The 13,993-nt window shown below is 40.6% G+C and overlaps 1 protein-coding gene across 4 annotated transcripts in view; it reads left to right on the top strand.

Annotated features, from left to right (window-relative positions):
* Window positions 1-915: 915 nt before the first annotated feature.
* Window positions 916-13,993, top strand: part of a1cf (apobec1 complementation factor) — a 36,037-nt gene continuing 22,959 nt past the window's right edge. For all 4 annotated transcript variants that reach the window (XM_080747994.1, XM_080747993.1, XM_080747992.1 and 1 more), the window contains exon 1: window positions 916-1,010. The gene's annotated coding sequence lies outside the window, so the exon portion shown is untranslated. The remainder of the gene's footprint in view (window positions 1,011-13,993) is intronic.

Here is a 13,993-nt window from a genome sequence, read left to right as displayed (position 1 = left end):
ACAACCTACATGATGATAGTATTGTCAAACAAGTCTAAGCTGTCTAAGAAATCTATTAACATTTTTAACCTGAAACACAATTGTATTTTATACAATACGTAGTGGGGGGTCCCTGCTTCATATCTCTCTCAGCTATAAGGGGTCCTTGGCCTGAAAACGTTGAAGACCCCTGGTATATAGCCCCATGAAGAGCAAGCATGTGTGTGTGCGTGCGTGCATGCTTGCATTCAATATTGGATTATATTTCCATATGTTTTGAAATAACAAAGAAACAGTTACGAAAATAGTCAACTAAACATCGATATTACATTATATAGAAATAATTAACATATATTAATGCAATCTCTCTTAATGCAATCTATCTCTGTCTCTATTACACACACACTACCTGAAAGTCGACCTCCCTATCCAAGTTTATCTAAGCTTGTGTGTGTATGTGCGATTGTGCGTGCTTGCATGCATGCATGTTAGTGTGAATTTGTGTTGCATCCCTCTCTCTCTCTCTCTCTCTCTCTCTCTCTCTCTCTCTCTCTCTCTCTCTCTCTCTCTCTCTGCAGGGAGATAACTGGGTTAATCATTAACGACCAGTGGCTCGTAAAGCTAACACCAGGACACTGAACCTTTGGAGTTTGATATGATGTGATCACACACAGCGCGCGCACACACACACACACACACACACACACACACACACACACACACACACACACACACACACACACACACACACACACACACACACACACACACACACACACACACACACACACACACACACACACACACAGACTGTGGCCCCTGCAGTGACACGTCAACACACACACACACACACACACACACACACACACACACACACACACACACACACACACACACACACACACACACACACACACACACACACACACACACACACACACACACACACACACACCTCTCTCACACAGACACAGGAGGCCTCAGAATGACACAGTACTGATCGGAGTGAGGTGATCTCTGAAATTGCTCAGGTAGGATTTAAATACTTTTCCTGTTTGTGACAGCGTGTTTTACTGGAGCTGCAGGTTATCGTGCAGCACTGTACTTCATACAGAGATTAAAGACACTATAGACTACTTTATAGAGAGATGAAACAAGATATATTTGCTGTCGGGCAGAAAAAAATAACTTTTTTCGTTGTAAATGAATGCTAGCTACTTCATCATTCAAGAGTGAAAAGTCTACAGGCTCACAAAAGCGTTGTTACTGTAGCTTGTAGAGCTGATATTTACAATGGTTTTACATATTTGTAAAATAATTTAAAAAGGAACGGACATAATAGGTTTCCGCACGATATTTTATACAGAGCTGAAACAGAGCCAGTACACTTTATACAGAGAACTGAAACATAGATTGTATTTCATTCAGTGCTGAAACAGAGCCTGCTTTGATAGAGTGCTATCTGTAGTGGTTCTCAAACATTTGCATGTCAAGGACCCCCAGTTTGCCATGCAATAGTCCACCACGGACCCCCATAACTCTGAGACTGTGCAAACGGGACGAAATGGACCCCGCGAGGTTCCATTTGAACACACTCTCTGAGTTACAGAAGTGGAAGAGTTCATTTGGTTTTGAACTATAAATAATTTAGCTTGGTTGGATCCCCTGGAACCCCCTCCCCAAGGGTGGTTGAGAACCCCTTTTGTACTGAACTGTCATCGTGAAGCTGACATGTCTAGAGATGCGAGAGCAGTGTAATGTAAGTGGACAATTTACAATTGAGGCATTCAGACCTTTTCAGGCCGCAACCCCCAAAATGATCATATTTTAACTGGGCGACCGCCCACCGTGACGAGCACAATAGTTGAGGTATTACATTTTGTATAACACGGTTCTATTGTGAAAATAGCAGATCTACGCGAGGTGTTGTGAGCATGTAGAACGGCTTTTTTCACAATTTCTGCCTCTAATATTTGACATTTTGGCCAGTGTTTAATTTGTCATTTTAGAGGTATTAAAAGTCCTTAAATTGTCATTTTAGAGATGTTTATATACCCTCTCTGCACTTAAGCTTTATGTTGGTTTGTTTACTGTTGAGTGAGAAAACAATCTGGGGAGCCTCCAAAATAAAATTCGGACCCCCTTGGGGTTCCCGACCCACAGGTTGAGAACCACTGGAAGACACTCCCGAGCGACTTACAATAATGTAAACATAAAATGGCACTATAGTGCCTCAGTAAACTACTGTATAGGTTGAGGTTCACAGGTAAACCAAAAACTTCTCTACTAGGGGTGTAACGATATAGTAACTGAATCGAAAAATCTATTTTATTTTGCAATGATCTACTATATTGATGTATTGCTACTCTTGGTCTATCGATAAATGTGTGTAATCTCTGTGTTCAGGTCAAGGAGCAGGTTTGTCCATATGTGTTGAAATATAATGTCCATTTATTTGCTAGAGAATCACAGTGTTTACCTAATTATATCCATAATAATAGATTTCCCCCTTAAAAACATGCACTATTGACACGTTTCATTTCTTTGCATTTCATGACACGATTACATTTCTTTGCTAAATGGTTACTATATCATTGAATCGAATCGTATCGTATCGCCATGAACCAATATCGTCCATGTATTGTATCGTCAACCATGTTGAAGGTTTCTCAGCAGGGGTGGTGCAACCATTCTGATAACATTGGGGGGCTCTAGAAGTAATATCTTTGAAAGGGGGGGGCACTGAGGTGCTGTTTCTGTTTCTTCTTATCATTCATTTGTTTGTGAGCCAGTTTATTTCAGTGCAGTTTCTGCATTTCAGCTTTTAGACTTCCTGTCATTATCTAAAAACTGCAGTCAAGTTAACTGAATCCATGACCATTGGTATTTGGTTGTGCATGTAATGGGGTAATGATTGTAGATAGCAGTAAATAGCTGTGTTGAATGCATGGATGTACAGTATCCTGTAGTTGAATGGACTTTTGTACTGTTGGAAGCACGTCTGGGACATTTATTGCGACCTTAGGTCGCAGATTAGTATGAACAGTCACATCTTGTCCGTATCTCTGTCTGCATAACGCCTGACACTGTGGTTCTGTGGGTTTGTCGCTCTGACATCATGCTCTGACGTCACTGTGATGTGACGGGAACCATTCTTAACAGAATGGGTTTGCCGCTCTGACATCGCGCTCTGGCTTCACTGTGATGTCACACTAACAGAATCCCTTTTATGCCCATATGGAGTTCCCTAATGTCATCAATATTAAGCCCATATCTAACAGGACTTCATATGGGAATGCCCATATATGTCGGCCACATACCACAGCTGGTTCTACAGACAGGGATCTCCATGTATGGTCATAAAAGGGTATAATGTCAGATGTCATAGACATAGGACTTTCACATAACGAATAACTGAGTAAGCATGTTTGGGCTCTCACAGCATATCTCCCTCCATATACAGTCCATGGCCTCCATATATGGGTACCAGGGGTCTCCGTGTATGGGTAACTGGTCCGATATACATCACTGGCCAGATGGCCAAGAAGGTCGCATGTCACCCTGAGGCGTCTTACTAGTATAATGTAATTTGGTAGGTCACCAATTTCCCCATAACAGTGGTATAATCAGTTTTCAGTCTGCACTGCAGCCAACATTTTGGAAACATTTTCCTTCTGTTCTTTATTCAGCAGCCACAAGGTTGCTCATCCATACTATCATTATCCATGTCAGTGTAGTAATATCCTAGTAGTAATAGTTAGTTAATAGTTTGTTCATAAATGCAATGGACTCAGCTGGTCTGTGTACAGAAATTGTGAGCTTGTAGATCGGCTATTTTCGAATGGACGAAAGGTACAGTATATAGGGCTGAAGTGGTTAATGTAGGTTTTGTAATAATAATCAATCTAATATTTATTTGTTTTCAAATAAATGTAGTGGAGTAAAAGTATAATATTTAGATCCAAGATGTAGTGGTGTAGAAGTTGGAAATTGGCAATACTCGAGTAAAGTACAAATACCTCAAAATTCTACTTTTAAGTACAGTACTTGAGTAAATTACTTTCCACAAGTGTTGAGTAGGGCTGTCACGATTATGACATTTTACATGACGATTAATTGTCGCTCAAATAATTGCGATTAACGATTTAATTGTGTTTTTTGTCTTTGACAATTACATTTCTGTTTGGCTTTTAGGCTTTTAAGTTGCACATGGTAGATATGACACATAACCTAAATATACAAAGAAATTACTGACATATTTGACAACTTTATACTTAAAAAAGAACATTAATAGTGGAAATAGCCGATCTACAAGCTGACGCGTTGTGAGCTTGTAGATCTGCTATTTCCACTATTTTTGACTTTTTTTTTTAAATATATGAAAATGTTTCAACATGGAAACGGTTATTACGTGAAAAATAATCGCGATTATGTCAAATAATCGCGATTATGTCAAATAATTGCGATTAGACGATTATGTTATAACTAGCCCTTACCCGTTCAAAGATATGAGCTCCAAAATGATGTGCAGTGTGTGGGTTATGGGGTGCACACAGTATATGAGGGATGGAAAGTAACTTTAACTGGTGCTTGCATGATGTAGGAGCATCAATGTAAGAAACCCGTTTCGTTTAATGGCTACAGAGATACTGTCCCCCCCCCCCCCCCCCCCCCCAGCCCGCCCGCCCACCCGCCTGCACACACACCCGCCTGCCTGCACACACACACACACACACACACACACACACACACACACAGAGCTGGTTAAACATTTTGCCTCATGCTAGATGCAGAATAGATGTGCCTCATGCTAGATGCAGAATAGATAGTAGATACACCATAAAAATGCTAATATACAGCATATGATTTGTGAAAGTGACAAACGGGCTTCACAGTTATGTCAGGTGTGTTCATATGCTAATGGTGATGCGATTTCAGATCAATTGCTCCAGCCACTGAGGAGAAACGCTGTTTCAGACAGACAGACAGACAGACAGACACTCACTCACTCACTCAGACATTCGCAAAATTATAGTATAGATTGTGACAGCCCTAGTGTTGAGCACTCGTAATGCTCCTCTGTACTTTGGCTCTGGACTGAACCAAACAACAATGTTTCTTGTTTGTGCAGAGGGACCTGAATATTGGATAGGGGGCTGTTGGCCCCAAGACTGGCTCTCAACCTTGGGACTGAGTTACTAGGGCCCAAGGTGGAGGGGTCTTAATTATTTAGCTATCAATGAATAGCAGATATACAAGCTCACAGCGCAGTACCGAGTGCCGTGCTGCAAGCTTGTAGATCTGCTATTTTTTAAAAGTCGTGAAAATGTGTGCAAATCTTGGAATATATGTATTTTTAAGCGAACATTTGTAACTCAAATTTTGCTTCAGGGGGGTCCCTGGAACTAAATATTTTGAGATGGGGGGTCCGTGGCCAAATACATATCATTTTGGGGGTCCTTCACATGAAAAGGTTTGAGCACCACTGACATAGAAACGTAGGTTTTTCAAAAAACCTTATAGAAGGATTTGAAATATTCAAAGGCTTGCACACATTTTCACGATTTTTCAAAAATAGCAGATCTACAAGCTCGCAGCTGCTTTGAGCAAAATAATGCGTAATAATGCGTTCCCGGTCTAAATGGGTTCCCCTCCCCGTATGAAGAACATTCAGGGGGGCCCACACAGTGAATCCTTGCACCCATGCAGGGCCCAGAATGTGGTGCGACACCCCTGAGGAGATGTCACAAACTGAATGATTACCTGACACATCCCTTATTCTCTTTGGAATGAATGAGCTGCCTCTGTATGTCAGGCAGTCTCAAGCTAAACTGTCCTTTAAAACATATTTATTTTGGAAAAGCTAGAGGCTAGTGATGCACTTTAAATTTGAGTTTTTATGTTTGATATTTGTTTATTTTGTTAGGGGTTTTAGGTGTGTTTTGTGGTGGTTTTGTATCTTGAGAGTTCATGTGACGTGCTGCGTGTGCTTCTGTGCTATGTAATTTCATTGAACTATTTTTTTATTTCTATTTATGCAGGACCACATTGGAAATAGGTGTTTCATTACGCTTTCATGTGTATATCTTGGGTTTACGTTACATTGTGATTGTGATTACTTCTTTTACCAAAATCAAACAAATCAAATCAAATTATTCATACCGGTACATGACTGTGAAAAATGTTGCAAAGCGAGAGAGAGGGACCAGACAACAAAATGAATACAAGGGCTGTTAAATGAGTCTGAATATGTTCAGGAGAAAGGAGATTGATATAACTTCTAGAGACCTAGTCTGAGACAGCTAACTACCTTAGCAAGTCAAATACAGCATTTGAGTTAGCGAGATGGGAGCGTTCTCTGTTCTCTGAGTCAATGTGCACATACTCCCATACAATCATCATACATAGACTGAATGTAAACAGCCCTGTTCTTTGGTGCACTGGTTCCAGTTAACTCCAGTGACATCCTGGCATTGGAAAACAGGCTGAACTGAGTGACCCAGTTATCTCAGGTCTTATTTACACTGGCACGACAAGAGTTATTTTTTTTTTACCAGGACAAGAACAGTGGTTTCCATTGCTGCCATGACAGGAGACCCACATTTCAACTGGTTTTCTGAAGCTTAATTTATATTCATTCAAGCTAACAACACATTTACATTCTCGGCACGTTGCTATATGGTACTGTACTGTATGTATTGTTAGCTTGTACATCAGTTCTTGTCAAAGGGCACTCGTACTACAGTGTATAAATTATGCTATATTAAAGACAGACATACTCTACTAGCTAGTTACTCCAATTATCCCTCTCTTTCTCTCCAATTCAATTAAATTCAATTAAATTAAAAGACTTTATTGGCAAGGAAAACAACTAGACAACCGAGAAAACTAAGAAATGTACAATTTAAACAGGCCTGCTGGAAAAGGATATCAAGTAGCCTATAAACAGAGCTGTAATCTTTGGGACACACATACAGACGGACACCGTTTTGTCTTCGGGTGAAAAACCTAAAGGCTCATTCCCAAAGGACGTGATAAAAGATAATTATGACTTATGGGCTTTTTCTCTTAGAAACACACACACACACACACACACACACACACACACACACACACACACACACACACACACACACACACACACACACACACACACACACACACACACACACACACACACACACACACACACACACACACACACACACACACACACACACACAGTGTTTGTTTACCTGGATGTGTGTACTGTGTTCAGATATCACATGCACAGTCTCCTCCGGTGTACTTTGGTCTGACAGACCAGACACATGAAGACCATCTGTCTCTCACATTAGAAAAACACTCTCAGCCTTATTGATCAAATCATGCACAGACCTACAGTACATGTATGTACAGTATACTGTACCACTATCGGCTGATTAATGTCAGTCATTTCACATGCATGTGCGTTTATTGAAACAGCATCTCTGTCATTTCAGATGTTAGCTTTTTCGATGAATTGAGTAGAAAGGACGCCCAATGGAAACAAGGCATGGGCTTTCTTGGGTTTGAAATACTATTAGTAGACCATGTATTGTACTGTACCTTACTGTGATTGTAGGCTAGTTGCAAACTGTTAATAAAGTGTTCAATTAAATCAATCAATCAATCAATCAAAGTTGACATATCAGATACAGTATATTATCAACATAGTTAAGTGACTCTGGGCTTGTTTTCCCCTGAAGTCGCTTGTAAATATTGGAAGTAGCAGGTTGCGTTTTCTTGGGCTTGTTTCTAATGTGCAGTTGTTTAGTGCGGCTTGCTTCAGTTTAACCACTTTAACCCTACATTATATACATTGGCTAATTAAAGCTATAATCTTGTATGGGGGTCACTGGCACAACATATTTTCAGATGGGAGTCTGTGGCCAGATACATATTAATTTAGGGGTCCTTGACATGAAAAGGTTTGAGATCCACTGCTCTAAAACAACCTTAGACAATTACCTGCCCATGTTGTTATTTTGGGCTTGTTTTCATAGACCTGGTTGCTTGTTTCTCTCGCAAGTGACACTATCACTCCAACACAACACAGAGCAATAGGCCTATGTTTAATACACACTCTCAACAACAAACCTTTTTATGTTAAAATGACAAAAAGCACTGCTGTAGCACAAATAGCAATAGCAAGTTCCTCGTAATTTACCATCACCACTACTGTAAACTAGTGGGAAATAATGAGTTTACAATTCTAACACAATTAAACATGAAGAGAGACTGAAAACGTGTCTGTTAGCTGCAATCATTTATAATGATGACAACAAAATCTTGAATGTTCAGAGTGTGTAGCTTTAATAATAATAAAATATCTATATATAGTTTAAGTCAGTGTCTTCTTTTCCATTACTTGTTTCCCCTAATTGTGTTAAATTTGCCTCATTTGTTTATCTAGTTTTACATACAGTACATACATACTGTCTGTAGCTAGTTATTTAGCATTGACTCACATTGTAACTAAAAGGATCTCATGTTGTTCTGTCAAAGCTCAATGCATGGTCTGGTCTCATTGAATTATAATGGTGCCGCTGTTATCTTGGCCCTAACGTAGTCTGTGCTATTGATTCCCAGTTGAGAGTTCATGATTGTAATTATGCTAATATAACGCCGCCTCTATCTCATTGACGTTTAATGGAAACGCTAATAATAGCGTCCGCAACACATTGACACAATGGAGTAGTATTCAATGTGGTACAGTATTTACACAGCTAGCCTACACTCATAATAAAGTCCTTGGTGTTCATTTAAAGGTGTTGTAAGTGATATATGTTTTGGTTAGAACAACATTTTTTGTTATCCACGCTATGTTTGTTCAAGAGGTATCTCCAGCTGTAAACAGAAAATACCTTTTGAGGTGGGTCACCAATTTCATCCAATCATGAAAGAGAACACATTCAATCATCTTAGATCAGGGGTTCCCAAACCTTTTTGTCTCAGGGCACCCCATTTTTAATCCGAGGCACCCCTACATTATAATTTTCACTCCCAGCACCTTATATTTATAGCATATCGTCGTTGTCGGGTGGAAACCTTGTATGTCCAAAACCGTTCATTTTGTATTTATCATCTATAAAATGTACTAAACTAGTGAAAACAGCAGATCTACAAGCAAACAACGCCTCATAGATCGGCTGTTTTCACTAGTTTTGTGCGACAGTCTTGTATGATGAAGCAGGCTTTGCTTTACCAAAAGACATACACATTTGAAACTTGGAGATATGAGGTGTCTGCCCGACAGTGACGATATTTTAGTGATTATGTTGCGAGGAAAACGTTGAGATAATAGCCATTTTGGTTAGAACTGACTGAAAATAACTTTGTACTTCAAATTTAAGTGTCCAAATAAATTCCAAATATTATCAAATTATCTCGCGGCACCCCTGGACTGCCGTCACGGCACCCCAGGGTGCCCCGTCACCCACTTTGAAAACCCGTCTTAGATTGTTCCAGTTCCGATTTTTTCTGCTCATCATTGTTTTGTTACATCACTTCCAATTCCATGTGCTTTATCATGAATCCGGTATGTGTTATCCTGACCTGGACATTTATTTTCTGTTTACTAAAGAGAGATGCCTGGCCCCTGCTCTGAACAAACACTGTGCAGCAATGTTTTCTATGGGAATATAGACCTATTTAACTCTTATTTTTAAAACTTACACTCCTTCAACTCTGAAGAGTACAAATGGAACCAAATCGCTCCGCGAAGGTTCCATTCAGTTGACACTAGGGATAACAGTAACTGTAGCCTACACACAACTCTCCCACACAAACACTTGCATGAATTATTGACAGACTAGCCTAGACTAGACCAGTGGTTCTCAAACCATTTGGCTTCAGTACCCCCTTTTCCTGACTCCCTTCACAAATAAACTCCCTTAAAAAATAGCAGATTATAAATCTGCTATTTTTGCTTCTTTTGGAATTTGAATCCTGAAAAGTAGACGTTTTGGACATGGTGGTACCATGAGAACTGGTGTACTTTTGAATGGGCCGCCACTCGTTTTCAAGCCATGTTTTAACCACTTGAACCCCAGCTTATTCTGGGGAGGATCATTCTGCAAAAATAGCAGATCTACAAGCTCAAAACGTGGCCATTTTTGGCAAAGACATTTGGTGTAATGTAGACGGAGAAAAAAGAACAGTTTTAAGTAACTCAGGGCCGTTTCATAGCACTCGATAAAACTCTTCACCCCACATGGAAATTCCATGAATGAAGTAGTGGTTCGTGCTGTGAGTGAGCAGCAGATCAAAGGCCTTTAGACCTTTGTATCTGTCCATGTGATTCAGTAATGCTGCGGTTGGGAAACAGGCCATGCCTACATACAGTCAGCAGATAGGAGGACCAGGGGGAGCGTTGTTCAGTACGAGGGTCCAACAGATACCGAAAGGGATTTTTGAGGCCCCATGCTGATAGGTTTAAACTAGATATTCAAGCCAGCAGACTATATCTCTTCTTCCACAATCTTTGAACGCTATTGCTACATAGAGTCTGTATTTCTACCCGGTCAAAGTTGAGAACAGGAAGCCGCTATCTGCCTTTCAGACCAGGAAGGGTACCACGACACAATTACTGTTCAAGAAAATGTATTTTAAAGGTTTTTCTTTCCGTAATCTTGGTGTTTACATCTTTGTTCAGCGTTTCCATGTATTAGCCAACACGTCTGTCAAGAGATAGACTAGGTTTACACAGGAGATGCTGATGGCTGAAGTCTGGTGCAAATATTAAATATCTTCAATTTGGATGATTTTCATGCAAAAAAGAAAAAACAAATAAATATCCAACAACTGGGATGGATGTATAGTAAGGGAGAGTGGGGTAAACTGAGACACCAGGTAAACTGAGACACCTCCTATATCTAGGCAATGGAATACATGTGTGGTCATGTGACCATTATATTTTCAAGCTCCTTGAATTCCCCCCTTGCCACGAAGGAGAGGAACTGATAGTGCTGTGGAAAACATATGTTTTTTGCATGTAAAAGTACATTTTCTTGCTCAAATCACTTTACCACCTTGATTTCTATGGTCTATCTCAGTTTAACCCGGTGCTGGGGTAAAGTGAGACACAAAGACCACTTTTTTTTAAAAAAACAATCATATTTTCACTGCCTTTTGTCTTGAATACATTCTGATAACTTCCATTGTTAGGAAACATCCCAAATTACTTGGAAATGTGTACATTTTTACTGATATATCTTTTAGTTCGCCTAGAGGGGAGCAAATGTAAAAAGTGTCTCAGTCAGTTTCCCCCACTCTCCCTAGTAGTGTCTGCCTATGACTTCTCATCACGGTGAAAAGGTGTGAAATGTTTTAGAATGTTCTAGAACAGTGGTTCTGAACCTTCAGGCAGCGACCCCCAAAATAATAAATTGTATTTGAAGTTTGAACTCCCATCCTGAAAAACACTTTCTATTGTAGGAGTTGTGGCATGCCATTTTTACATGGATGTAATTCTGAGGTAAAAGTTATTCACAGGGGTGCCCTGAGCCAAGAAGGTTTGAGAACCACTTCTGTAGCTATGTTACATTTCTATGAGAGAACACTGTGTGTGAAGTGACACTGATAATGATACATTAGATTGAGAGAGAGAGAGAGAGGGGAATGATTAGATATGAAGAGAGGAGAGACAGAAAGAAAGACAGATGAAGAGAGAGAGATGGTGCGAGGAAAACTGAGGGTTTGATTAATGAAGCCATAGAGACAGATGGGATTAGAGAATGATGCGCCTTGATAATAATAGTGTGTGTGTGTGTGTGTGTGTGTGTGTGTGTGTGTGTGTGTGTGTGTGTGTGTGTGTGTGTGTGTGTGTGTGTGTGTGTGTGTGTGTGTGTGTGTGTGTGTGTGCGTTAGAGGATGACATTTTATTCCCGTTCCCGTGGGTCCCGTGGGTCCCGCGGGATTCCCGTGGGACAGGAGTCAAATTTGTATTAATGCCAGGATCGGGACGGGACAGGATTGAAAATCAACAGGAGTGGGCAGGAGCGGGAATCATCCCAGACCAGTTCATCAAATCGCAGAAATAAATTGCACAGGAAAGTGAGGTCTTTGAACTGCGAACATTATAAGATTATACATTATATAATAATAAACATGATATCAAATATAATATGGATCAAAATAGAAAAACATCTGCGCGATTTTATTTTTTTATATTTTTTTCGGGAGCGGGATGTGAACGGGAGTGATTTTGACCAGGAGCGGGATGGGACCAGGAGTCATTTTACAGGAGTGGGACAGGATGGGATTTTTTTCCCCACTCTAGCCCAGGATTGGGATGGGACAGGATTTTTTCTGCGGGAGTGGGACGGGACAGGAGTGAAAATTCATCAAAATGTCATCCTCTGTACTGTGCGTGCGCGTGCGTGTGCGTGTGTGTGTGTGTGCTGCCGTGCGTGTGTGTGTGGATAGAAAACCAGCTATAGCGTTCTGGTACGATCGAAAATCTGTCTTAGCACATTTCCCAAACTATTCCATCTGTATTATAACACAACACTCATATAGCAAGTCAGAAGGTCCGTCCTTCCGTCCATCCGTCGGCATAATTCAGTTCTGCACTTCACACTTTCGAGAGGATCGGAGAGGAGAGGAGAGGAGAGGAGAGGAGAGGAGAGGAGAGGAGAGGAGAGGAGAGGAAAGGATAGGAGAGGAGAGGCGGAGAGGAAAGGAAAGGAAAGGAAAGGAAAGGAGAGGAGATATTGAAATAAGGGAAGAAATATATGGAGAGATGGAGATATAGAGAAGAGACGGGGAGAATGAGAAGGGAAGATGGATGGAGCAGAGATGAAAGATCTGTTCACTCAGAGAACAATCACACAGAGACTGTGTTGTGTATGTTATTACAGTATGTTTGGACTGTGTGCGTGCGTTTTGTGTATACGTTTATTGCGGGCACTGGTGTTTTGTAATTATATTGCATGTGTGTGTGTGTGCATGTGTTTATAAGTGTATTGTATGCGTGTGTGTGTGTGTGTGTGTGTGTGTGTGTGTGTGTGTGTGTGTGTGTGTGTGTGTGTGTGTGTGTGTGTGTGTGTGTGTGTGCATGTATGTACTGCATATAGCATGCAGGCAGTGTCTTCATGAATCATGTTAATCTGAGGAGCCCATCAAGAACGAGAAGCTGCATAAATAGAACCGTGCCAGCGTTGGCTCCTCCATCAGAGGCTGTGCATGACATGCATGTTGAAGATGAGTGGATTAGGGATGGGACGATATGAAAATGTCATATCACGATTATTGTGACAAAATATATCACGATTTACGTTATTATCACGATACTCAAAGTTCATTATCCTGGGGCGAAACATTTGCCAAAAAATAGCAGATCTACAAGCTCACAACGCGTCACAACGTAGCTTGTAGATCGGCTATTTTTTGGCCAAGACATTTGATAGAGAGTGAAAAAAAAGACTTTATCAAGTAGGTATAGTATATTGTAAGTACCTTTTACCAATTATAGAGGGTTTAAGTGGTACCGGATATGCAGCTCGGCAAATAAAAGGTGAATTGATCCCAGTGCATGATGGAGGACGATATCATATCACGATACAATTTATCTCCACGATACAATTATCGCAAGTGTTTTTTTATCACGATAAACGATAATATCGCGCATCGTCCCATCCCTAGAGTGGATATCATCTTAACCTTGCTTTGACCTTAACCTCTCGCGCCAAGTCTCTCTCTCTCTCTCTCTCTCTCTCTCTCTCTCTCTCTCTCTCTCTCTCTCTCTCTCTCTCGTTTTCATTATCCAACCAAACATCAAGGACGATGATACACGAAAGAAGATTATCTACATCTCTCCCTATCTCACTTCTTCAAGTCTCTTCCTCTGTCACACTATATTTCGTTCTCTCTCTCCATCTATTATTTACTCTTCTTTGCTTTTATCTTGACCGACAGTAGCTCTCTCTCTCTCTCGTTCTCTCCATCTTTCTGTAATCCTCCACGCTCATCCCTTCTCTATTATTCTTCCACA

The sequence above is a fragment of the Nannobrachium achirus genome (assembly GCF_963921795.1).
Source record: "Nannobrachium achirus genome assembly, chromosome: 18".
NCBI lineage: Eukaryota > Metazoa > Chordata > Actinopteri > Myctophiformes > Myctophidae > Nannobrachium > Nannobrachium achirus.
The sequence above is the reverse complement of the archived record's forward strand: the minus strand, read 5'-3'. Positions and strand labels throughout refer to the sequence as shown.